Consider the following 27,033-nt stretch of genomic DNA (forward strand, 5'->3'; position numbering starts at 1 on the left):
CGTCCATGAGTGTGCTTTCATTTTATAATTTACTGACAGACTTTACTGCCTGAGTGCTGGCTCTTTGTGTGCTGACTTTCAGACCAGGGAGTTGGTATCTGTGCAGATGCCACCAGTGCAGGACTGAGAATCAACGGACAGGCCAGACTCCCACCTCAGGTCCCAGTGTGGCTCCTGTGCAGAGCCCCTTCTTTCTCCCAAAGCCATGACCACCACCTCTGCTGCTGCTGCTGCCAATGCTGTTGCTGCCACCATTGCCGTTGTCGGGGCCTAGGTTCTGGCCTTGCCACCTTGGGTCTCTGCAGTGCACCTACACACCTGGCTGGACCGATTGTTCCACTCCTGGGCTATCTCCCAGGACTGCAGGCCCGAGCTCATTGTGTGCACGCAGCGGCCCAGCATACATGTCCTATAGCCCATCAGACCTCCTTTATAAAACACAGCTTCAAAGATAAAATTCTGAAGAGTTTCAGGACAGCTCCAGCAGAGCATTAGACCAAGTGCCAGGCTGTTCCGCGAGTAAAACCCTGTGTAACTGTATGGGTCACACACCTGTGAAGCTGGCCTCAATTATAAGGCGACAGCCCACTGGATGCTAGAGACAAAGCAGGACAGCTGAGAGAAATCCTTCTGAGACCCTGTGAGCCTCCACCCCGCAGCCAGCTTCCAAAGGCTAAAGGCACAGCTGCAGGACGGAGGGAGTTATACTAAGGAATGGAAAGACGGGGGTGGAACTGGATGGAGGTCAAAGAGAAATTCCCAGTGATACAAAGAGCCAGCATAGAGAAATCTCACACAGCTTACATGGCTGATGGCTGCACAGCAAGGAATGCTGCCGTTCGTTCACTGGGCTCAAGGAAACTACGAGGCGGGAGCCCGGCTCTGCAGAAAATGAAGAGCACCTGAAAGGAGTGGCCGCTTGAATGGTAAGCGAGCCCGAAAGAGTCAGCAGCACCAACTCACTCTCGTCTGACTTTTCCAGGACAGACCCAAGGTGAGGTGTCCACGGCACCAGTCAATGGGATAGAAAAGCCTTAGGAGCCAGAGCCCTGCTGGCCACAAAAGACCATGGCAATCTGCACAGCTTCCCCCTGGGAACCGAAGCCAGCGCCCAGACAGAACAGCAGGCGAGGAGGGAAGGGGAGTGCTGACATTTTCATTTCAGGTGACAAAGCAGGGCATCTCTGCCTTTTCCAGTCACAGCACACATGGAAACTGGTGGCACGTGTCATGCACATGGGGAGGTGGGTGAGACAGTCCGTGAGATGGCTCACCTCGCCACATCAGGGGCCCTGAGAATCCCTGCCTCATCCCACTTGGTATCTCTTTAGGGATCGCTGCCTCTGGAGCATTATGAGCTGCAGGGCCCACCTGTGCTCATTCATGGCCCAGACTTCTCTGAATTAAACTTTCTGCTCAGTAACCCTACAGGTTTAACTTCGCCCTGCAGATCACAGGAATCCCCCTGCCCTCAGTGCCCCCACCTAGTTTGAGGCAGGCTGTGTGGCGTGTGTGTGTGTGTGCGCGCATACGTGTGTGCATGTGTGTGCGTGTGTGTGCGTGTGTGCGGTGTGTGTGTGGGGTGTGTGTGAGTGTGTTTGTGTGTGTGTGTGATGATGGTGGTGATAGTGGTGATGGGGTGTGTGTGCGTGTGTGTGCGCGTGCATGTGTGTGTGTGTGTGTGTGTGCGGTGTGTGTGTGGGGTGTGTGTGTGTGTTTGTGTGTGTGTGATGATGGTGGTGATAGTGGTGATGGGGTGTGTGTGGTGGGGAGAGAGTTTGTGCGTATTTGGGGGATGTGTGTTGGAGGAGAAGAAAGGGCCTTAAAAAGGATCTCTACTTGCTAAATTTTTATTTAGGAAAGATCAGGTAGAAACTGCAATTTCTACACTTTTCAGGGACTACAATCCAAACAGAAAACACTTGGCCAGAGAAGCAAAAATTTAAAACATGTATTTGTGAAGCAGTATTTTACCTAGGATCTATTAAAATAGCTTGAGTTCCTTGCAAGGTTCTGCTTCTAAAAAAGTAATGTGTGCTCATTAAACATTTTGAAATTTCAGAAAAGTAGAGAAGAGTAAAAAATAGTTCTAAAGATGATCCCTAGTAACATCATTTTAATCTTTCCTTCCAATCTTTTCTCTATAAATGGTTATATGGGCGTTTTTGTCTATCTGTTTTGCATGAAGATATTTTTATTTTACTTAAAGGAAGTTTTTATACTGGGTATACCACTTTGAATTTCATTCCTTTCTCTAAATTTATATTATCAGTCTTTTCCACGAGTAACATAATACTTAAAAACGTTATTTAAAAGATGAATTATATCATAAAATAATATGTATTTTAGGAAAATGTTTAAATATAGACAAATCAAAAGAAAATTCAGTTAAAAGCAGCCCAGTCACACTTCCATAACCTTGTTTCTCTGTTCCCCATCATCCTTGCCAGTATAGTAGGTAAAATCCTCAGTCTATGCCAGAAATATGATCTGTTATGTATGTATGAAAATATAATGTCACATGTGTGTATAAATGTGTGTGGGTATCTATATCTGTATCTACATATGCTCTTTAAGTGGATCCCAATCCCACTCTGACTCTGAGCCTAACCCCGTCGTCTGCTTGGACTTTCATGCTCATTATTATTCTTAGGCTTAGGAGAGGCCATGGGGGCTTCCACAGTAACAAGAATCAGCAGGCTGTTGCCTTCCGTCCCATCCTTTCTGGTGAACCCCAATGGGCCTGCAGCCTCTCTGCCTCATTCCCACCCATCTCTAGGGCCTCAGCTTTCCCAGGCCTATGTGGTCTGAACTCCTTGCTTAGGTGCAGACTCTTGAAGCCAGAGTCCAGCCTCTGGGCAGGAATAGTGAAGGAGAGGCAGAAGGCAGGTGCCAGGCCCCTGCTTGCAGGACAACTGTGTCCCTTTGCACTGGTTGGCAGGGAGACCCTCTCCTGTCCCTTGTACACCCAAAGACTCCTTGTCTCCAGGCTCACCTTTCAGGAACTGAAAGCTTTTATAAACACCCAGATGATGAAAAGGTTTCTGCTTTCAGGCAGTGGACCTCTAAAGACCTGTCTTCTAGCTTGGAAGAGGAGGAGAGGGGAGCACACGGCAAACAACACACGTGTTGATATGCATGAAATATCCAGCCACGCAGGGAACACCTGCAGCTGGGAGATGTGGTTGCTGGAAGGTGGAGTGTGTCTTTTAAGCACGTTGGGACAGAGCAATGATGAGAATGGGCAGAGGGAGCTGTGACTGTACATGAGATTTTGCATATTAACACCAACAGCAAATGGTTAGATATACCCAACTCTTTCCCTGTGTGCTTTTCCTCATTGTTAAAGAAAGATCTTTGGAAGAGAGTCTCCTTGTGTCTTCTTTGCTACTGTATTAGTCAAGACTCTCCAGAGAAACAGAAACAATAGGAGATATATGTGTAAGCAGAGATTTACTTTCAGATGTTGGCTCACACAGTTGTGGGGGCAGGTAAGTCCAATATGCACAGGGCAAGCCAGTAGGCTGGAAATGAGGGTAAGATTAATGCTGCAGTCTGAAGTCTGAGTTCTGAGGGGCAGGCCAGGCAGCCTGGAAACCCAGGAAGAGTTTCTACGCTGCAGTGTTTAGGTCAAATACCTTCCTTGGGAAACCTCAGTCTTTGCTTTAATAGGAACTCCAACTGACTGGATGAGGCTCACCCACATGATGTAGGGTAATCTGCTTTAATCAAAATCTACTGATCCAAATATTAATCTCATCTAAAAACTACGTTCACAGCAACATCTAGACTGGCATTTGCCCAAACAACTGGATACCATAGCCAAGTTGACACATAAAGTCAACTATTGCAACTTCTTTGCAAACTTCAAGAGAAACAGAGAAGAATGAAAGCCGAGCTGCATACCTGGCATAAAGTGCCAAAGCTCAGTCTGTGAAGCAGCATGTTTCTCACGGGGCCCAGAGGGTGTCTATACTTAGAGAGATTCTTTTCAATTGAACGGATCTCACTTGACTTCAAAAGTGCTTGAGTCAAATGCTTCAAGATGGTTGACTAGAGGCATCTGGTACTCACCTCCTCCACCAAGAAAAACCAAAATAGTAAGTTGATAATCACACATTTATGAATGCCGGAATTCAATAGAGAAGTGACAGGAAATACCTAAGGCGAGGAAGGAGAGGGAGGCAAGGCAGCCTACTCGGCTGGGATTGGCTGGGAGCCCAGAGAGGCCTCCTAGTGCAGAGAAAGGATAAGCGGGTGACCCTCAGCGGTCCACATTCCCACCATGGACATCTGCAATTCCAGCCATGGGAGAGATTCTTGACTCTCATGAGCCCTGAGACTAAAACAGGGAGCTGTCTTGAGACGGCATGACAGCGTTGCTCCAGAGAGGGAGTTCACATCCCCCCAGACCTAAACAGCTACAGCACAGTGCCATTTTGACAGCCCAGCCCCCACCAGGCCACATCCTGTTCTGGGGCTCAACCACCCCTGCATCTCCTCATCCCTGGAGTCCCATTGACATCCCCCATCCGCAGCTGCTGCCGACTGCTGCCACCAGAACTAAAGCATGAGCCACTGGGAGTGACTCCACCATCCCCAGCAAAGGGGCCACTGTGCACTTACAAGCACCCTAAGGTCAGGCTCTGCCACCCACAGCCGCCACCTGGAACTGAAGTGCACACTTCCCAGCCATCTGCCTACAACGCTACCATTGAAAGCAAACCCACTCTCCCCAACAGCAGAGCTGCAGTGCGGCTGCTGCTGCCCCTGTACCTGAGCATTTTGCCAGGGCACAGGGATCAGCCGACCCCTACTCGCCGCAGCCAGCATACATATGCACCACCAGGGATCCTGAGGACAGGCCCGCCTGGCCCAACTCCACCTCCCAGGGTCCAAGCATGCTGTGTAGAGGCATATGAATTGCCCTGCCCCATCCACCATCATTGGCACCTGAGCACTCCTCCTAAGGGCCTGAGGATGGGCTCACCCAACCTGCCACTACCCCCACAGCTGTCACACCCACACACACATGTCACCTGGGGACTAGCCCACCCAGGCCTTTGCAGCCACCACCAACACCAGCATGGATAGGATGGAAGCTAGAGGATGATCTGGCCATAGCTGCCATCATTGTCCCTGCCATGCCTGCTGCCTAGGAACCTGAACCCCTCCCCAACTAGCCTACCACGGCCCCTTCCAGCACCTGAGCAAGCCTTCTGGAGGCTCAAGAATCAACCTGCCTGGAACCACTAACCCCAGGACCAGCATAAACTGCTCTGAGGCCCAAGAACAGCACGGTGTTGGCCCACTGCTGCCACCGCTAGAGCCTGAGGACTGGGCCATCTGTGCTGCTGTCCCCAGCAAAACTTCCCCACAGCCTCCATTAACAGCCACACTCTAAGCCACGAAAGAAATCACAGACACCACTGACACTGTTTACAACTGAAGAACTCACACAGAGACTACACTACTGCATGCATCTAGAATCAAGGCCAAAGTGTCCTACCTAATCAACACCATAGCTACATCTTCAGAAAAAAATGTCCTTCCCTGTGAAAGCAAATCCAAAAAATCAGAAGCAACTGTTATACCAGTTGCACAGATAATCAACATAAGGACATAAGAAACATTAAAAGCGAGGAAATAAGACACCTCCAAAGGAACACAATAATTCTCCAAAAACAGATGCCAATGAAAAAAAATGAAATGCCAGAAAAAAATTCAAAATAGTGATATTAAAGAAACTCAGTGAGATACAAGAGAATACAGATTCAACAATACAATCAGAGAAGCAATTCAGGATATGAATGAGAATTTCACTAAAAAGAAATAGATATAATTAAAAAGAACTAAACATAAATCTTGGAACCTAATAATTTATTGATGAAATAAAAAATACATTCAAGAGCTTGAACAAGGAACTAGATCAAGCAGAAGAAAGAATCTCAGAACTCGAAGACAGGTTTTTAAAATAACCCAGTCAGACAAAAATAAAGAAAAAAATGAAAGAGAATGAACAAAGCCTCCAACATATATGGGCCACCATAAAGCAACCAAATATTTTAAGTTTTGATATTCCAGAAGGCAAAGAGAAAACTGAAGGGACAGAAAACCTATTCAATGAAACAATAGGTTAAAACTTCCCAAGTCTAGCAAAAGATCTAGACACACAGAGGCAGCAAGCTCAGAGATTTCCAAAGAGATTCAATTCAAAAAGATCTTCTTCCTTATAGTCAAACTGTCAAAAGTCAAAAACAGAATTCTAAAACCTGCAAGAGAAAAATGTCACTTATAAGAAAACTTCATCAGACTAACAGCAGATTTCTCAGCAGAAACCTTACAGACCAAGAGAGAATGGGCTGATACATTTAAAGTGCTGAAAGAAAAAAACTGCCAGCCAAGGATACTATACCCAGTAAAGTTATCCTTCATAAATGAAGGAGAAATGAAATCCTCTCCAGACAAGGAAAAGCTGAGAAAATTCATCATCACTAGACTGGGTCTACAAGAAATGCTTAAGGTAGTCCTATACCTGGAAATGAAAAGATAACATCTACCATCATGAAAAGACATAAAAGTATAAATAAAAACCATTGGGTAGAATGAACACAGAACTAAGGAAAAGAAGGACCTTAATGTTACCACCAGAGAAAACCACCAAATCACGATGATAAATAATAAGATAGAAATAAAGGACAAAGGATATACAACCAGAAAACGATCAATTAATTAACAGGTATAAGTCCTCACATACCAACAGTAACCTTGAACATAAACAGCCTAAAGTTGGCCAGGCGCGGTGGCTCAAGCCTGTAATCCCAGCACTTTGGGAGGCCGAGACGGGTGGATCATGAGGTCAGGAGACCGAGACCATCCTGGCTAACACGGTGAAACTCCGTCTCTACTAAAAAATACAAAAAATTAGCCAGGCGAGGTGGCGGGCGCCTGTAGTCCCAGCTACTCGGGAGGCTGAGGCAGGAGAATGGTGTAAACCTGGGAGGCGGAGCTTGCAGTGAGCTGAGATCCGGCCACTGCACTCCAGCCTGGGCAACACAGCGAGACTGTCTCAAAACAAACAAACAACCAAACAAAAAACAGCCTAAAGTTTCCACTTAAAGATATAGACTGGCCGAATGAATTTTTTCAAATGACCCAACTATATGCTTTCTAAAAGAAACTGACCTCACCTATAAAGACACATATAGACTGAAAGTAAAAAGATGGAAAAAGATGCTCTATGCAAATGAAAGCCAAAAGCAAGCAGGAGCAGCTATACTTCCATTAGATAAAACAGACTTTAAGTCAAAAACAATAAAAAGTGACCCAAAAGGTTTATTATATAATGGTAAGTAGATCAATTCAGTAAAAGGATATAACATATCTAAATATATATGCATCCATAATTGGAGCACCCAGATATATAAAGCAACTATTATTAGATCTAATGGGAGAGATGGACTCTAATACAATAATAGTTAGGGACTTCAATACCCCATTCTCAGCATTAGATCATCTAGACAGAAAATTTACAAAGAAACATTGAATTTAGAGTATCTTAGACAAAATCAACCTAACAGACGTTTACAGAACATTTCATTCCACAGCTATAGAATACACATTCTTCTCATCAGTACATGGAATCAAAATTATATCATATATCTTTTTGGATCACAATGGAATAAAACTAGAAATCGATAAAAAGAGAAGCTTTGGAAACTGCAAATACAGGAAATTAACCAGCATTCTTCTGAATGACTATTGGGTCAAGGAAGAAATTAAGGAGGAAGTTGAAAAAAATTTTGAAACAAATGAGAATCAAAATACAACATACCAAGATAGGCATGGTAGCTTGGCTCATGTGCATGATTCTAGCTACTCAAGAGGCTGAGGTGGGGAGGCCTGCATGAGGCCAGGAGTTTGAAACCAGTCCGAGCAACATAGCAAGGCCCTGTCTCTTAAAAAAAAAAAAAAAAAAATTTCTAAATTAGCCAGATGTGGTGGGTGCCTGCAGTCCCATGTGGTCCCAGTACTTGGAAGGCTGAGGTTGGAGGATCACTTGAGCCCAGGAGTTGGAGGCTGCAGTGAGCTACGATCACAACACTGCACCCTAGCTTGGATGACAAAGTGAGATCCTCTCTCTAAAAACAAAATAATAAACACACACACACACACACACACACACACACACACACATACACACAACATATCAAAACCTATGGATTACAGAAAAAGCAGTGCTATGAGGGAATTTTATAGCAATAAACACCTGCATCAAAAAAGTAAAAAGATTTCAAATAAACAATCTAATAATGCCCCTCAATGAATTAGAAAAGCGAGAACAAATCATACCCAAAATTAGTAGAAGGAAAGAAATAATAAAGATCAGAGCAGAACTAAACAAAACAGGCTTTAAAAATATAAGGGATCAATGAAACAAAAAGTTATACTAGCTAGACTAACAAAGAAAAAATAAAGACCCAAATAAACAAAATCAGAAACAAAAAAAAGAAAAAATTACAACTGGTAACACAGAAATACAAAAGATCATCAGGGACTCTTATAACTGTATGCTAATAAACTGGAAAACCTAGAAGAAATGAATAAATTCCTAGACACACACAACCTACCAAGACTGAATCAGGAAAAAATAGAGAACTCGAATAGATCAATAATGAGTAATGAGATTGAATCAGTAATAGAAGGTCTCCTAACAAAGAAAAGTCCATGACCAGATGGTTCACTGCCAAATTCTAGCAAACTTACGAAGAACAAATAATACAAATTCTCCTCAAACTAACCAAATCCAACAGCATATCAAAAAGATAATACACCATGATCCAGTGACCATACTGCACAAAGCAATCTACAGATTTAATGCAATCCCTATTAAAATACCAAGGGATGCAAAGATGGTTTAACATATGTAAATCAATAAATGTAATACATCATATCAACAGAATAAAGGACAAAAACCATATGATCACTTCAATAGATGCAGAAAAAGCATTTGACAAAATTCAACATCCCTTCATGATCAAAACTCTCAACAAACTAGACATCGAAGGAACATACCTCAAAATAATAAAGGGTATATATGACAAACTTACAACTAACATCATACTGAGTGGGGAAAATCTGAACGCCTTTCCTCCAAGAACTGGAACAAGACAAAAATGTCCACTTTCACTACTCTTGTTCAACATAGTACTGGAAGTTCTAGGCAAAGCAATCAGGCAAGAGAAAGAAATAAAAGGCATCCAAATTGGAAAAGAGGAAGTCAAATTGTTCCTCCTTGTAGATGACATGATTTTATGTCTAGAAAAACCTAAAGGCTCTGCCCAAAAAAGGAAAAAAAAAAACCCTTAGGTATGATAAATAAATTCAGAGAAGTTGCAGGATACAAAATCAACATACAAAAATCAGTAGCATTTCTATATACCAATAATGAACAATCTGAGAAAGAAATCAAGAAAGCATTCCCATTTGCAATCACCATACACACACACACACACACACACACACACACACACAAATATCTAAGAATAAATTCAGCAAAGGAGGTGAAAGACCTCTGTAAGGAAAACTACAAAACACTGAAGAAAAAAAATTGAAGAAGAAACTAACAAACGGAAAGCATCCGTGTTCATGGGTTGAAAGAATTAATATTGTTAAAATTACCATATACCCAAAGCAATCTACAGATTTAATTCAATCCCCATCAAAATACCAATGTCATTTTTTGTAGAAATAGAAAAAAAATCCTAAAATTTGTATGGCACCAAAAGCAGTCTAAATAGCCATACAAAATCCTGAGCAACAAGAACAAAGCTGGAAACATCACACTGTCAACTTTAAAATATATTGCAAGTCTAAAGTAACCAAAAAAGCATTGTATTGGTAGGAATGAAGGGGGAATGAAGAGACGTTGGTTAATGGGTACAAACATACAGTTAGATTACAGGAATAAGATCTAATGTTCAATGGTAGAGTAGGGTGACTATAGTTAACAACAATATATTGTGTATTCCAAAATAGCTAGAAAAGAGGAATTGAAATATTCCCAATATATAGAAATTATAAATACTTGAGGCAACGGATACCCTAAATACCTCAAATTGATCCTTATCCATTCTATGTATCAAAATATCATGTGCCTGTAAAATATGTACAAATATTATGTATCACTAGTAAAATGTTCAAGTCTTCTTACAACAGCATGTTTACAAACATGAACTTTTAAGTCAGACAGACAGAGGTGAATCCCAGCTTTACAATTTGCCAATTGGGTGACCCAGGGCAACTTAGGTGGCTTCTCTGAGCCCCAGTTTACTCATCTCAAAATGAGGATAATAACTTTCCCATAGGGGGATATGTTTAATGTGTTTAGCACAGTGCCTCACACAGAGTTAAACATTCAAGAAATTGTAGCTTTTTGTAGAATTACCAAGAGCTGTGAATGGACCGCCTTTATTTGGTCTTCACAGAAACCATTAATATCCTATCCCATTAGCCTTTGGGTACTAAGTTCATGGTTTGTGTTGACTTGGCTTGACATCTGTCTTTTTTCCCTCAAGTCTCCGTGGGGAATGAAAGCTCTCCCTATTTGGGCCCTGGAAACTGTAGCAGGCTCCATCCCATGCTCTTTACCTTACCTTCCTGCCCAGGCAATACTCAGCTCAATAGAAAGCTCAAGTCCTACAGTTGTCAGTTCAGTTGAACCAGAGGTTCAATTATGCTGTGTGGCTGCTCCAGGGTAGCCTCTGCCTCAGAAGAAGACAAGATAAGTGGTTGATCTGCCACTGATGCTCTGCCCCCAGGAGCTTTTGTTTCTCCATTCCTGGCTCCTGGAGGTAAGGACAATTTCGGAGAAAGTGGTTACTATAAGAGGTCATTGTTACCTTCGGGGATATGTTCCTTTTATCAAGAAAGCAAATCTCTCCAATGCTCAGCTTCAAGGTGTAGGTGATGTTAGGGTGCCCTATTTTTGGGATTCTCCCATTTGTCTGGCAACCAGAAAATATAAGAAAATACAGCACAATCTTGCTATTAAACACCTTGCTGTTCCAGAGGTTCAATTTCACTGCGTAGCTGTTTCTCTGTCTAAGACCTGTAAATTCTCCATCAGAGATTCTGTTTTGGGTACGGTTACATTCAAGAAGCTCCTGCATCCCGGAGCCATTATAGCATCATCTGTCTTCAGCAAATATGGGACCTGGGACACTGGCGTATAGCCACAATAGGACAAATGTGTCCACCAGGACGTCCCATCAAAGAGCACAAGAAAATGAAAAGGGTCCAGGCAGTCTTACCACTGCTCTCCATCAGGCATTCTCCTTCTCTTTTTTTTTTCCTAATTTTGTGTAGTCATCTTTCCTGGAAAATGTACATCTCACTCAGTGAAATTACTCATATTTATAGCCCCTGCCTGTACCAAGCGGCACTGAACTCTGTTAAAAATGATAGAAGGTGGATGCCTTTGAAGGTTGGGATCAGCCAGCCAATTGTTTCAAGATTCACCTCAGTTGACTTTAAGACGCACATGGGTATCATTTGGCAATAAAGCAAGTTTTATTAAAGTTAGGCAACTTTCTCTGAGAGACAGACATAGAATCCTGACAAAGAGAAGAGCTAAAATTAAACAGACACGTGGAATACTGAAGAGCTGAATTAAAACAGAAATTCGGTGTCATCCAGACAATAATATTCCATCTACAAGTGCCCTCTCCCCACCCTGAGGATGGGAACTTCCTTGTCACATCACACCCTTAAAAAAGGCCTCTGTGAAAACTGATGAAGGGTTTGGGTAGCCAAAAACTCTCTTTCTAATGCCATACCTAAAGTTCTCCTAAACTTTTAAATCCAACATCCCCTAAACAAATACGTCCATTTATTCACAATAAATCAATTTTTTTTCAGAAGAGGATTCAATTAAAAAAAAATTCCTATGTCCCTGCTCTTCAATGTTTTGGCCATTGCACAGTAATGGCGTGCCTAATTCTCTCTCTTTTAAAACCAACTGCACGTCCCCAACCATGGAAGATACTGAGCCCATTAAATTTGGGGTGCTTCTGCAAATGAAGTTTTGTATATGTTTACTTCTTGGTTCAAAAGAAATTACATGCACATTACACTAACATCAGAAAATATAGACAAGGAAATGAACCATATCAAACAGCTACAATTCCAATCACCCAGAAATGATATATGCATATAAACATACCCGCACATTATATGTGTGTTCCATGTGCCACACAAATGTATGAGTAAATAATTTGTCTTCATGAGCATGCAAACATATATGTACATCATATGTGTCCTATGTAAAAATATGTATACATTGTCTTCCACTTGCATACAAACATATATGTATGCAGATGTATCTCTTATGATACAAGCATATGCATACATTATGTGTGTTTTTCATATACACACAAGCACATATGCATACCACATGTGCCTTTCATAGTCACACAACCATATACACATAATATGTGCCTTTCATATGCCTGCAAACACACATGAACCTCATTGTCTTTTATGCACATAGATACATATATGCGTGTCATATGTGCCTTTATCTGTATCTGTGATTTTCCAAAATTAAGATAATATATACATTATGTACATCCTCTATTGTCACCTGATTTTTCACTTTGTCTTTTTTTTTGTTTCTCACTTTCACAGGATATACATCTTTCCACACCAATAGACCTTTTTTCCCGATGTAGCATTATTTTTCACAGTTGGCGAATATACGTTATGGACTCATAACAGCAAGGCATCTACTTATACTCTACGGTTAGACATTGAAGTAGTTTATGCCAGTGTTTCCAACAGAGCATCTTGGATTTGTCATAGTGTCAAGTATAGTTTGAGGGTCACACTTACCTTCTTACTCTACCAGACCTTCATAGCTTAACGATTTGTCATTTCTGTGGCATATTTTAGCCTTGGAGGAGAGTCACTTAAGTACAGTTATATTTCCTCTTTCTATCCTGGCTTGTGGCCGGGGCTGTGCCTGAAGGACAGGGCTTCATGTTGGACGGATTTCTGGATTTTCAAACTGTAATTCAGTCCCATTCGGTTCAATAACCATTTATTGGGCTTTGCCCCACATGCACATAGTAGATTCTCTGTGAACATGTGTTGGATTAAAACGTATTTTTACAAATGGAATCCCACAGCACCTGGCAAGCCACTTCACTCTTAGTTGTGTCAAAGGCAGTACAATGAGGGTCAGCTGCGATGTCAGACAGGCGTGGGGTCCAGCCGTGGTTCCGTGTCTTACAAAATCTATGACCGTGATATGTAACTTCTCAAGCCTCCGTTTCCTTACCTGCAAAATTTGGTTAATTACGACACCTTCCCCATGGGGCTGTGAAGATGACACAGACAATGTAAGTAAAATACTTCGCACAATGTCCAGTATGCAAGCAATGTGAGCTGTCATTATTATTATTATTATTGGCTATTGCTTCCTGAGTAAGATAAATGAAGCATTAGAATTAAGTGCTAAGCTCTTAGTGGATACTATGTTGGATTTAATTAAGTAGTTTTTCAGTTAGTATAAGGGGGGGGAAAAAGAGGAGAAGAAAAGTTTCTTACTGCGAAATCTTCCTGAATCTCCACAGAACCGATCCACCCAAGTTTGTTGACCGGGCCATCTGGTGAGTGAGCGAGTCTGTTGGAGGTTTTCTCTAGGTTTAGTGGGTGTGATGATAGCACAATCCTCAGTGACCGCACGGTGTGTTTTATCTGAGGGCCTCAGGGCCTCAACTGTGATACTTATGTGTAGGCTTTTGTTTCCAGATGGAGAAATTGCACTGTAGAGAATTCTTTAAAAGCAATGACCCAATATTGCAGATTGCTGAACTGTATCCACACCCAAGACTGAGCATTGGATCAATCCAGAATATATATCAGGTGTCTGCAATGTCTGCCTAAAACCGTGACTCTGCCTCCTACATCTCACTATGGGTTTCCTGTGACATTTTGAGCAAGTATGCCTCTGTGACCGGGGTTCTTACCCTCCAGAATGGATGAGAAGCACCGTAAGTGGCTTTTTTTTTTTTTTTTTTTTTTGAGACGGAGTCTCGCTCTGCCGCCCAGGCTGGGGTGCAGTGGCCGGATCTCAGCTCACTGCAAGCTCCGCCTCCCGGGTTTACGCCATTCTCCTGCCTCAGCCTCCCGAGTAGCTGGGACTACAGGCGCCGCCACCTCGCCCGGCTAGTTTTTTTTGTATTTTTTAGTAGAGACGGGGTTTCACCGTGTTAGCCAGGATGGTCTCGATCTCCTGACCTCGTGATCCGCCCGTCTCGGCCTCCCAAAGTGCTGGGATTACAGGCTTGAGCCACCGCGCCCGGCCCGTAAGTGGCTTTTAAAATGCATATTGCCTGGCCCTTCAGTGGCTCTATGGGTCAAGAATCTGAATTCTCAACCACCTACAAGGTTCTAGTTTCAAGGGTCTGTGGGCTGCACATTGAGAAACCTGTTCAGTGAGTGCCACAAAGGCTCCACATGTGAGAAGGGAAGCATCGGGTCTCTCGAGCCTGTTCTTTAATCTCTGGCCTGCGCCTTCTCTGTAAACTCTGCCAATAACACTATGCGAGAAAACACCTGAGCTTGAAAAGTCCATGTTCAACACCACTGTCCTTCACCGCTCTGGAAAATTAACTGTTTGCTTCGATTAACCCTTTGTTAAACTCCAAAGTCAAAGAACTCTGAAAGGCATATCGTTATTTTATTTAAGGTTTCAGGTGACTTCTGTTGCCAAATATTTTAAAAATTTTAAATTGCTACATGACCTCTTAGTAGTACAATTAGACTTCCTGCCAATAAAAATAAGGCGGCTGGGCATGGTGGCTCACGCCTGTAATCCCAGCACTTTGGGAGGCCAAGGCAGGCGGATCACGAGGTCAGGAGATGGAGACCATCCTGGCTAACACGGTGAAACCCTGTCTCCACTAAAAAATACAAAACATTAGCCAGGCATGGTGGCGGGCGCCTGTAGTCCCAGCTACTCGGGAGGCTGAGGCAGGAGAATGGCGTGAACCCGGGAGGCAGAGCTTTCAGTGAGTGGAGATCCTGCCACTGCACTCCAGCCTGGACGACAGAGCAAGACTCCGTCTCAAAAAACAAAACAAAACAAAACAAAAAAATAAGACTTTTGGTTTTCACCATTTATAGTAAGTACAGCTAATATTAAGTATAATTTTAAAAGCCCTTTATTTTCTCAGAAAGAAAAAAATAACCAAAATCTGTTCAGCGTGGTATTGAATAATTAAAAACAAAAGAACAGTATTCTTCGCACTAGTGTTTAATATTAATTGCTTTTTTACCCTTGACACTGGTGCTAATTAAATGTTCCTTTTATTTTCCATGACTTGTTTAAACAGTTTCTGCAAATTATTGCTAATCAGCATAATAAAACTGAATCACCTATTAGACAATTTTGTTTTGAATTAAATGGCATTAAAATAATTCTGGCTGCCTTGTGTTATAATGTGTTACAAGAATACCAACCGCTACAGGTAATATGCCTTAGCTTTTACACACATTTTAAATCAATCTACGGATGTATTCACATACATGCACAAACATGCAAAGAGGCAGTGCTGTTCAATTGAATAGGTTTCCGGCTGGATTTATCTCCCATCTCTACTGTCTTCCCAAGAGGAAATCTAAGGCAAATCTCTTCAACAACCTGAAACCTGGTTTTCATCATCAGCAAAATAAGGAGGATGTATTTTTGAGGGGAAAGAAGGGTGATTGGTAGAAATAGAGGTTTCCCTAAGCACTGTTTGCAGCCCCTTCCAGCAAGATGTGATTAATGGCGGTGGGGGAGAGCCAGTTGCCCCCACTCCCCTGGAGACTTCCCTGCAGTTTCGAAGCTGTAGGACACAAATGGTGGGTCTAAAATATTAGCAGCAGCCACCAGTGAGGAACCACATGACTCACAAAGAATGAAGAGAAATAATAGGGCCAAGTGGACCAGCTGGCAAAACCCAGGCCCCCAGTGCATTAGCGGGCCCTGGAAGAGGTGCCTTAGTGGTGCCCAGCAGAGCACTGGGGGGGTCTGTTGCACATGGCAGGGCAGCTTTGGGGGCAGCGGTACACAGCAAAAATTGCAGGAGCAAGTGTGAGATTTACCCTCAGAAACTGCGATTACCTATGTGTGGGGGTGAGGGACCGTGAAGCAATAGTCTACACATGCTCATCAGATGACTACCAACTCCTTCGCACTCACAACAACGCCGGAGTTCATAGAATAGATAGGTTACTCATATTGTTATGTCTTAGATGACAAAAGAGAATTGCAAAACATGAAGTGACTTAATCCAAGATGATGAGTGGGGAGGTCAAATATTTTGTGATGAAATCATAATCACAGCTCATGGCATGAAGTGGAGGGTTCATGGTCTTACACAACACTTTTTGTTGGTGTCAGCATCAGAGCTGGAGCACTGAAGCATGTAGGACAAGGCCTGATCTTGTATAACCTGAGTCTTCGGGAAAGAGGGTACAGACAGGAGCTACAAGACCTGATCAGTTGTGTGGGCTGTTCTACTAACTGGATAAACCATCTCAGATGAGTCAGCTAATTTCCTCATGGTTTAACAGAGAAGGATGAAACAAATGCTATCTATCTCAAAGGACTTAAGATGAAAGAAGAATAAAAAACATATAATTAAAAACGGTCAGAAAAGTGTAAAGTTTCATACAAAATGTTAAAATATTTACGTTAATGATCCTTATGTACAATAAAAAAGGATACCTCCTGACATACAGCAATTTGCTGAGTCGCATTAATACCTACTTGTTAATTGGAAACACCAAGCCAGTAGACAGTAGTAATTTTCTTCTGGCAAATACTTTTCAAACTATCTCATCCAGTTTTTCTCATTAGAAACAACAGATGCTAGAAGTTAATGAAAAAAATATTTAAAGCACTCAAGAGAAAGTAACTCTCAACCCCCAATTCTATACCTACATAAATTATTATGCAAAAATAATGGCAAGAGAAAGGCAATCCCAGTCATGAAGAAGTTGCTCTTCTAACTGGACTTTCTTCCACCCTTGCCCAAAGCAGTCTGTTTTTAACAACCAGTCAAAGGGGTATTGGTAAGGTGGAAGTTGGGCATGTTATTCCTCAGCCCACATCATTTTTAAAACTTATTTTAAAAACAGCTTTATTAAGATACAACTTATACGTCATAAAATTCACTCCTTGTATGTGTATAATTTTGTTATTTTTAGTAAATTTATGGAGTTATGCAACCATCACCACAATCGAGTTTTAAAACATATCCACCACCCCAAAATGTTCCCGGGTTCCACTTTGCAATTAATCCCTGCTACTACTAATACCTCCAAGCTCTAGGCAGCCAGCAATCTACTTTCTGTCTCTCTAAATTTGCCTTTTCTGGACATTTCAGAGAGATGGACTCATGCGATCTATAGTTTTTTTGCATCTGGCTCCTTCCACATGGCATAACATTTTTGAGATCCATCCATGTTGTAGCATGGATTAGCAGTTTGCTCCTTTATTTATTTATGTATTTTTATTTTTTGAGATGGAGTTTCACTCTTGTTGCCCAGGCTGGAGTGCAATGGCATGATCTTGGCTCACTGCAATCTCCACCTCCCAGGTTCAAGAGATTCTCCTGCCTCAGCCTCCTGAGTAGTTAGGATTACAGGCATGCGCCACCACGCCTGGCTAATTTTTTGTATTTTTAGTAGTGGCAGGGTTTCCCCATGTTGGCCCGGCTGGTCTCAAACTCCTGACCTCAGGTGATCCACCCACCTTGGCCTCCCAAATTTCTGGGATTACAGGCATGAGCCAATGCGCTCAGCTTAGTTGTTCCTTATTTGTTGCTGAATAGTATTCCAGTGTGTGGTCAGGTCACATTTTGTTATCTGTGCACTAGCTAATAATCAGATTGTTTCAAGGTCTTGGCTCTCATGGATGATGCTGCTACGAACAACCACGTACACATCTTTGTGTGGATCGCCCACATTGTTCATGCCTTCCCACTCCTTCAGAGTAGAACCAAAGCTTTGGCTGTGGGCTGCAAATCCCTACCCTGTGTGGTTTCCTAGTACCGCGCCTTACTGCTCTCCTCTCACCCCCTGCTCTCCCGTCGCTCACACCACTGCCACCACACTGGCCTCCTGGCAATTTCTCCGATACATCAGGCATGCCCTTGCCTCAGAGGCTGTGCTCCAGCGGTGCCTTCAGCCTGGAAGCCCTGGACCCTATTCCGGGATACCCTTGTAGCTCATCTACCCCAAATCTTTGCTCAAATGTTCTTTCTCAACCAGGCCTCCACGGGTCAATGCTATTTAGAGGGAGACTACGCTTCTTCTCCCTTTCAATCTCCCTTGCCTATTACAGACAACTTCCAACGTTTTGTTATTGAAAGTGTGGGGCGAGAACCACAGACAGGCCAGACAGCATTACGAGGAGCTGGTCAGAGCTGCACAGCCTTGGTCACCGCAGACCTGCTGAGCTGGGATCTGCATTTTACCAAGGTTCCCAGCTGGTCTTCAGGTACACTAAGGTGTGGAAAGCCGTGTTCTAACATACAACATGATTTACTTCTTTATTATACGTATTGTTTACAGCCATAATTCTGTACTAGAACGTTCGTTTCACAAAGGTTAGAGATTTTGTTGTTTTATTCATAATGAATCCCAGAGGCTAGAACAGCGTCTGGCACATATTTATTGAGTAAGTGGATATTTTCCTGTAAATATCTGTAAGGAATTATCCTTCTACATTACCTGTAGAAGCTAGTGATTTAAATTAATAGTCTTGGACTTAAGCCTAGGTGGGGAACAATAGAAAAATTAATTTTTTCCACTTCTTCTGAGTAGTAAAAAATATCAGTTCACTAAAGAATGCCTTCAAAGAATAAAGTATGAGTAGAAATATGAAGAAGAAAAAGAAGCCAAAGAAGCAACACTGGACCACCTGTGGATCGCTGCCTGTCTCCCTTTCCCTGACACGCAGCCTCCGGAGCTCAGCTGCCGTCACCCTGTGTGGAGCCGGCTGTGGAAACGCCCTGACATGGAGTCAGAAGCCCAAGCCCGCATTTCAGACTTGGCCTTCGCTGACCAAGAGAGCTGCTTAACCACTTAACCACGCGGCTTCAAGGGCTCCATCTGCAAAACGCAGGCTTGAACCACAGGACTGGTTATGCTCCTTCTGTTCTTTGTTCTCTAAATCCATCCCATGGGATGGTTCTCATCCTCAGTTCTAGGAAAACAAGGTCCAGGTGGACTCTCTTTTCTCATCTGCAGGACTGATGCCTTCCTTGGCCTAAATTTCAACAACGTGTGACTATAAAACTTACCTGTGTGTGAACCCTACAGATTTCTGCAGGGGGTTATGTGGGGATGGGGGGAGATGACTCCATGGTGGGCCCTGAGTGCTGGCCTCTTGCTGTCATGCTGAGCACCCCCACCTTGCCGCAGCCTACGATCTCACTCTCCCACGGGCACTCTGTTTCCTGGAGTGTGGATCCACTGTGGCTTCCCCTCGCCCCATCCTTAGGCTTGGTGGGTAGTAATATCTCCTGCCCCTCTTTAGACTCGGGGGCCTAACTGGAAAACAGGTGTATTGGTAGATTTCGTAGCAGAGGAGCCCTAGCGTTCTAGTGCTCTACTTGGGCAGAAGACCAAAGCCCATAAATCCATTTTCGCTGGGCACCTACTGTGTACCCAATGCTGTAAGGCAGTGTCCCCAACGCATACTGCGGCAGAACACTTGTTTTGTGGGGTGTTCAACGATATTACCTGGACAAAAGAGTCCAGAATCTAACAAGTTTGGGAAACTCTGGATTAAATAAGGTTAACTATGTTTCTTTTAGGCAGTGCTCCTCAGAGCCTTAAGATGTGAGCGTGCATTGAGAATTTCCAAAATGGGAGATGTAATGGGAGGTACTCCCATAGTTAGGTAACCAGCCCCTTTTTATTTATTTTATTTTTTGAGATGGAGTCTCACTATGTTACCCAGGCTGGACTCAAACTTCTGAGCTCAGGCAGTTATCCCACCTCAGCCTCCTAAGTAGCTGGGACTACAGGCACGAGCCACCACACCTGGCTTTTTTAAAAAACAAAGGATCATATTTTGGAAACACAGGCCCTGGAGCACACAGACCCATGGGATCTTGTGGCCGCCTGGCTCAGCCCATCTTTTGCAGATTTGAATCCTGGACCTGAGGGAGAAGTGAAGCAACTTGCCTCAGGGCCCCATGGCTAACACTGTAGGCCACGCCTACCATTTCTCAGCTGAAATATAAGGCATGTTTTTGTTGCAAATATTTAGTTGACCATTAATTTACCTAAAACCAGTGACTCTCACAGGGACACACAGACTTTCAAGACGAAAAATCGTTAAAGTGAAAAAAGGAGATTTTCAGGGAACCGCAGCTTTTTTTTTTTTTTTTTTTTTTTTTGACATGGAGTCTTGCTCTGTCACCCAGGCTGGGTTGCAGTGGCGCAATCTTGGCTCATTGCATCCTCCACCTCCTGGGTTTAAGCAATTCTCCTCCCTCAGCCTTCCAAGTAGCTGGGATTACAGGTGTACACCACCACGCCTGGCTAATTTTTATATTTTTAGTAAAGACGGGGTTTCACCACGTTGGCCAGGCTGGTCTCAAACTCCTGACCTCAAGTGATCCACCTGCCTTGGCTTCCCAAAGGGCTTGAGCCACCATGCCCAGCCAACTGCAGCTTTTTAACAGCTTAGTGTGTGTTCTTTATTATCTTGAATCCCAGTGAATAAATTAGAGAAAAAATTGTGTGTATATAATTGTGTTTGAATGTCATACTTTTTACTAAGAGAAATAAAATCAAGGAAACAAAATGCAATAATAAACACAATCTTAAGTTGTCAATTTTCTGTAAGAGACATAATTTCATCAAAAGCATAATTATAAGCTTTACCTTGTTAATAACTTTATTGATCATAACTTTGATTATTGCAATGGACTGAATGTTTGTGTCCCCCAAAATCCATATGTTGAAATTCTAACCCCTAAGATGGTGATATTAGGAGGTGGAGCCTTTGGAAGGTGATGAGGTCATGAGGGTGGGGCCCTTGTGAATGAGATTAGTGCCTTCTTAAAGGGCACTATTTCTGCCACATGAAGACACAGAAAGAAAGTAGCTGTCTACAGACTGGAAGAGTGCCCTCATCAGAACTCTTAACATGCTGGCTCCTTTATCTCCAACTTCTTTCCTCCAGAACTATGAGAAATAGGTTTCTGTTGTTTAGAAGCCACCCAGTCCATGATACTTTGTTATGGCAACCTGAACTAAAACAGATATTATCTTGATTCTATTTCTAAAGCAAGATATATTTTGACCATAATACATGTACTAACCAACCCCCTTCTAATCCTCTAAGAGAAAACAGTGCATTAATCTTTCCAGCATTGCAGTTAACCTCATTTTGGTAGAAGAGAAAGTCCTCTGATGTAAGGGAAAAATCAAAGTTTAGAACCACAATACATGGTATGGTGGTATGAATGGAAGTGGTATATGCATTGTCCTTCCAGGCTAGAGGGAGATCATCAACATTCTTTGAGAGTGGCTTCCAGGTGGTCATTCAAATCAAAGTACATGTTTCTTCTGGAAGCTGATTTAGTACAATATGTGCTGTAACTATGAAAACTTGGTTGCCTGAACTTTTCCCTCTTGGGATGTGCCATATTGCTCTAGAAACATCAGAAAGGATTATAAGTGGTCATCACCAGTCTTTTGCTTCATCAATAACAATGCAAAATGACTATTTAAAGGAGCAACACAGGTTAGTAAAACTATATTTGCATACACAAAACTGTGTAACATCCAAGTGCCTGGCCATATTATTTTCAATAAAGCCACAATCATTACTTTCTCATTTCATGATCTTTTTCATTAGCATGGGAAAACCTTTTAGTAACAGAAGCTCATTTTCTTTTACATACTTTTCTGTGCTCTCACAATAAACCAGCAAAGCAACTTAATTTCAACACATGGATAGAAAGAGCATAAGTCTGTATTCCCTTCTTTTCTGGGGAACAAATAGGGCAGGGACTTTTAAAACTAGAGATGTTCCTGTAGAGACAGATATGTGTAATATCTGTAAAAATTTACAAAGACAATGCAACAAGTTTGCTGTGTTGGTCCATCAGAATTGTAATTGCTTTTGTTTTTCCAAAAGCCCCACCAGATTTAGTAGATAACTATGTAATTGAAAATGGTTTATTATCTTTGCCTTACCTTGGTTTGTTAATTGCTTTACCTTTGTTTGTTAATCAATAATCTGAAAATGATACATGTATTTGAGATACATATGTGTGTATATATATACAGTTTTGTATATATAATTTTATATATAAAATATATATACTTTTATAATTTTATATATAAAATATATACACTTTTATAATTTTATATATAAAATATATACACTTTTATAATTTTATATATATATAAAATATATATACAACTTTCCCTAGTTCTGTCTACTGAAATATCTAGAACATCACCCAGATTATGGTCATGAAGTACAATTTCCCACAAAACAAATAAAAGGAAAATCCATGGGGCCCCTTTGAGAAGTGGGTGACTCTAGGACTGAGGTAGAGAATGTCAGATGAGCCTGGACCCCCAGGACACTGTCAAAGACTGCTAGGACACATACACCAGCCTGACAAGGCTCCCAATGGCTCAAATACCCCAAAGATGGGGACCGTTCAAACATCACACACGCAATAGCTTCAATGGACCAAAACATATTTGAGTTTATAATTTTTTTAAAATCTAACTAGTCAATATTGGGGGATGCTGATGACCAACTTATTTTTTGAAAATGGGTAAATAAAGGGAAAGAGACAGCCATTTATTCACCTTTCCTACACAAACTATACTACTGGTAACCAAACAGCAAATGAGAGGAAGTTTTTCTTTACAGGAGCATTCTAGCTAATAAATGAAGAAGATGTGAGAGAAAATAACCATTTTGCAGCTCCTCGTGGACTAATGAATAGATGCATTGAGCATCAACAATTGCTACTATGAGAGAGAGGGGGAGAGAGAGAGAGAGCGTGCACCAGATATTATATATCCTGATGGAAGAACACAGCACCACCTGTGAAATATTTCCCACTCCTCATTCTCTGCTGGAAATAAGAACCTGAATCTGAACAGGCCCCTAGATACGACTACCAAGAGAGAGGAAGTGCAGAGGGACATGGGAAGCCACCATGGGGATGCTATCAGCACTCTGGTCGGGGGAGACGCTACAGGACAGCAATGTGGCTTCCACCAGAAATAAAATGCAAGAAGGACGTTTAGGTTGAAAAAAGCATGAGACATAACAACAAGTCACAGGCATGGGCTTCATTTAGATCTTGATTGAAGCAAATAAACCATAAAAGGAAATAGAATTATGACATTTATGAGCCAACTGGAAATTCAAATATGACTGGACGTGTGATGGCCTGTTAAGAAACTGTTTTTGATTACTTACAGATGAGATTGTGGTATTGTGATTTTGTTGGGGGAGGGAAAGAATTTATCCTTTTACTGACACATACTGAAATATTTACAGATTAAATGATAAGGTCTCTAGGATTTGCTTCAAGTTAGTACAAGAGTAGAGTACCTAGGGGTAGTTAAAATGAAACAACATTGTTCATGAGTTAATTGTTATTAAAGCACACGGATATATGGGGATATATTATACTATTCTATACTGGACTGCTTTGGTGAAAATAATGAATTTTTTCAAAAAATAATTATATGTGAATAGTAAAAGTAAAAAGAGGAATGCTTATGATTATTGAAATAATTAATACATACCTTTCTTCCTTTATCTAGAGGCTCATGACATTAAATATCTGTCTACACTTACCACTGTCTTCCAAAACAAGAATAAGGATTGCAAATCTTGAGTTAAATTGTCATAACAGTTGCATTTCTCTTGCACTATATTCAAAAGTCTATACTATATAAACTACCACTTTTAAAATAATGATGTGTGCTAAAGGTTTTTCAAAGTGGAATGAAAGCAACATGGTGGAATTATAATCTTTTAAATAAGCATGGAACTTGCCAGCTTAATAAAAACCTTCACAGACATTTCATTTAATTGTCACCAAACCATAGGATAGGTCAGCTAAGCTTTATTAGCGCCGATTCTATGACGGGGAGTGAGGGGAGGGAATAACATCCAAGGTTGTACAGGTGCTAACGGGCAGAAGTAGACGAATCTGCATTCTTTTGCTTCCTGTTTAGTATTTTTACCCACCGCAACCCCCCCCCCACCCATACAACTTAGAAGGGCAAGGTACATTGTAGTTTAAATGACACATTAAGATAAAACGTATATTAAAGTGTATGAAGTGTATGATTAATTTGTATCTTAATGTGTATAAAATGTATCATTTTATAAAACCAAGAAATTAGATCAATATGATAGAAATGATAATATTTAATTCCAAGAGCTAATTTATTTAGCATGTAATTTTTTTCTAAAAATGTGGCTTCTGGTGTTTCCATCAACTTTAAATGCTCTCCAGGTTTTCAAAACAAAAATTTCAACAATAAGAGAGAGAAAATTTCCACTGATATAAATCATATGGTAATTTGCTGATATATATTACTGAGGAAAAAATGAATTTAGCTCAATTATATCCTCCAAATACTTCTGGCTTTATTATTTCATCATATCTTTCTGGCTCTACATATTTTTATCTCTGGTACAGTTCATTGTTTTGAGATTCTGCAACCTTAAAGAACTACTAAGTTTGTATAAACGTTAGAGGAAAATAACATCAGAACCTCTACCACGAAAAGCTAAAGCCCACAATTAATGAGCATCTAACGCCTCTGACGTTATTGTGTGTCAGTTTTTCTGTAGCTAGAAATTGTCTCACAGTGTTTTAAGTAATAAAGTAAGAGGAAAGATTAAAACAAACAAAGCAAACCCAAACTTGAAAATGAGAAGCATTCCCTGTGCAAAAGCTAGCAGGAATGTGTGAGGAGGGCACAGGCTGGGATGAAGGGCAGTGGGAGAGAACTCCAGAGGAAGGAAGAATGAGAAGATGCATTTTAGGAAGGATGACCAGGAGGCCAAACACACAAAAGCAGAAGTAAAATCTGTGTGGAAGGCAGTAGGAAGCATAAGTTGATAATCCAAAAAATCAAATCAATAATGGGTGGTCAAACTCGAGTTGTTTCCTTAGAACACAGAAAGAATAAAACAAAGAAAGAAAATATATGGAATAAGGTGATGTTTATGGAGAAAAGTGGATGTTGAGTAAGCCAATGTATATATTCTGGAGGGAAAAACCAGAACAAATGAAACAGGACAGAGAGAGAGAGAGAGAGATAGAGAGAGAGAGAGAGAATCTCCCAAGCTGAAGAAAACACCGGTATCTTAAACCTGTATCTTTTATGTAGATTAACAGAGATCATCATGTGGTAGGATGGACCAAACCTGGTCATGCATGTCCTGGAAAATATTTAACAAGGAAAATTAAGAGTCCTCTCGTCTTTCTGGCCAGAAAAAGCTATAATCAAAACCATTGGAGAAAAATCAGTCTAGACTCAGAATCTGCAAATACAATGGAATAAAAGAAAAGCTGAGTTCTGAAAGATAAATTTTGACCCATGAATTGACAACCAGTCAAGTTGTTACTACATGTGAAGATAATGGAAAGACAGTCTTATGCATGCATACAAGAGTTTGGAAAATAAACCATTATGTATTTTAACCAACTAAGAAATGAAGTAGAATTAAGAGCTCAAGAATGAAGATATAAAAAGATTTGCAATGAACACTGAAATTAGTTAAAACAGAGATAAGCCCAAACACGGTTGCAAATATAAATATGCCAAATTAACCCAAATACAAAAATTAAGAACTACTCTCAAAGGAGATGATATGAGGAAAAAATAATTTAAATATTTACAATCTGGATGGGATGAAATTCAGCCTCCATAGCTGATAATTAGCAGAGTATTAAAAAATTTGGGGGCACAGCTGGCTTGAGCAACTGGAAACAAGACGCAGGACCCCAACGCAGATGACATCTTACGCAAAAAGGGTATCTTACCCCCCAAGGAAAGTCTGAAAGAACGGGAAAGGGGGCAGAAGAGGAGCAGTGCATCCTCCAGCAGTCAGTGGTGACAACACACGAAGATATGACTTTGGAAGAGCTGGAGGATCATGAAGACGAGCTTAATGAGGAGGATGAACGTGCTATTGAAATGTACAGATGGCAGAGACTGGCTGAGTGGAAAGCAACTAACCTGAAGAATAAATTTGGAGAAGTTTTAGAGATCTCAGGGAAGGATTATGTTCAAGAAGTTACCAAAGCTGTTGAGGGCTTGTGGGTCATCTTGCACCTTTACAAACAAGGAATTCCCCTCTGTGTCCTAATAAATCAGCACCTCAGTGGACTTGCCAGGAAGTTTCCTGATCAAATTTATCAAAGCCATTTCAACAACCTGCGTACCCAATTATCCTGATGGGAATCTGCCCACGATATTTGTTTATGTGGGAAGAGACCTCAAGGCTATTTATTGGTCCTCTGGTGTTTGGCAGCATGACCCTGACAAGAGATGAGCTGGAATGGAAACTAACTGAATCTGGAGCAATTATGATGGACCTGGAGAAAAATCCTAAGAAGCCGATTGAAGACGTGTTGCTGTCCTCCGTGCAGCGCTCTGTCCCCATGAGGAGGGACAGTGATTCCGAGGGTGACTGAGGCGACAGCTGCCATCACATGCCGAACTTCCTTGTGACAAATTGTCTGGACTTTTTAAAAAAGGAAAAAGCAAGAATGAATCCTTCTGTTTTTTAGTTTTGTTTAAAATATGTTTCAAATCTTTACATTTTGGAAATAATCATTGGTGGAAATTCTGTTAAAAATTTTTTGTTAGTAAATATCTAGGAGTATAATAGCACTTGTTTAATATAACATGCAACATTTATTTGAAATAATAAGCATTTAACTTACTGAAATAACAGTC

General features: G+C 41.5%; 1 pseudogene; it reads left to right on the plus strand.

Annotated features, from left to right (window-relative positions):
* Positions 1-923: 923 nt before the first annotated feature.
* Positions 924-26,768, plus strand: LOC722935 (phosducin-like protein 3; annotated as a pseudogene).
* Positions 26,769-27,033: the final 265 nt, after the last annotated feature.

The sequence above is a fragment of the Macaca mulatta genome, chromosome 4, assembly GCF_049350105.2.
Source record: "Macaca mulatta isolate MMU2019108-1 chromosome 4, T2T-MMU8v2.0, whole genome shotgun sequence".
NCBI classification, from domain to species: domain Eukaryota; kingdom Metazoa; phylum Chordata; class Mammalia; order Primates; family Cercopithecidae; genus Macaca; species Macaca mulatta.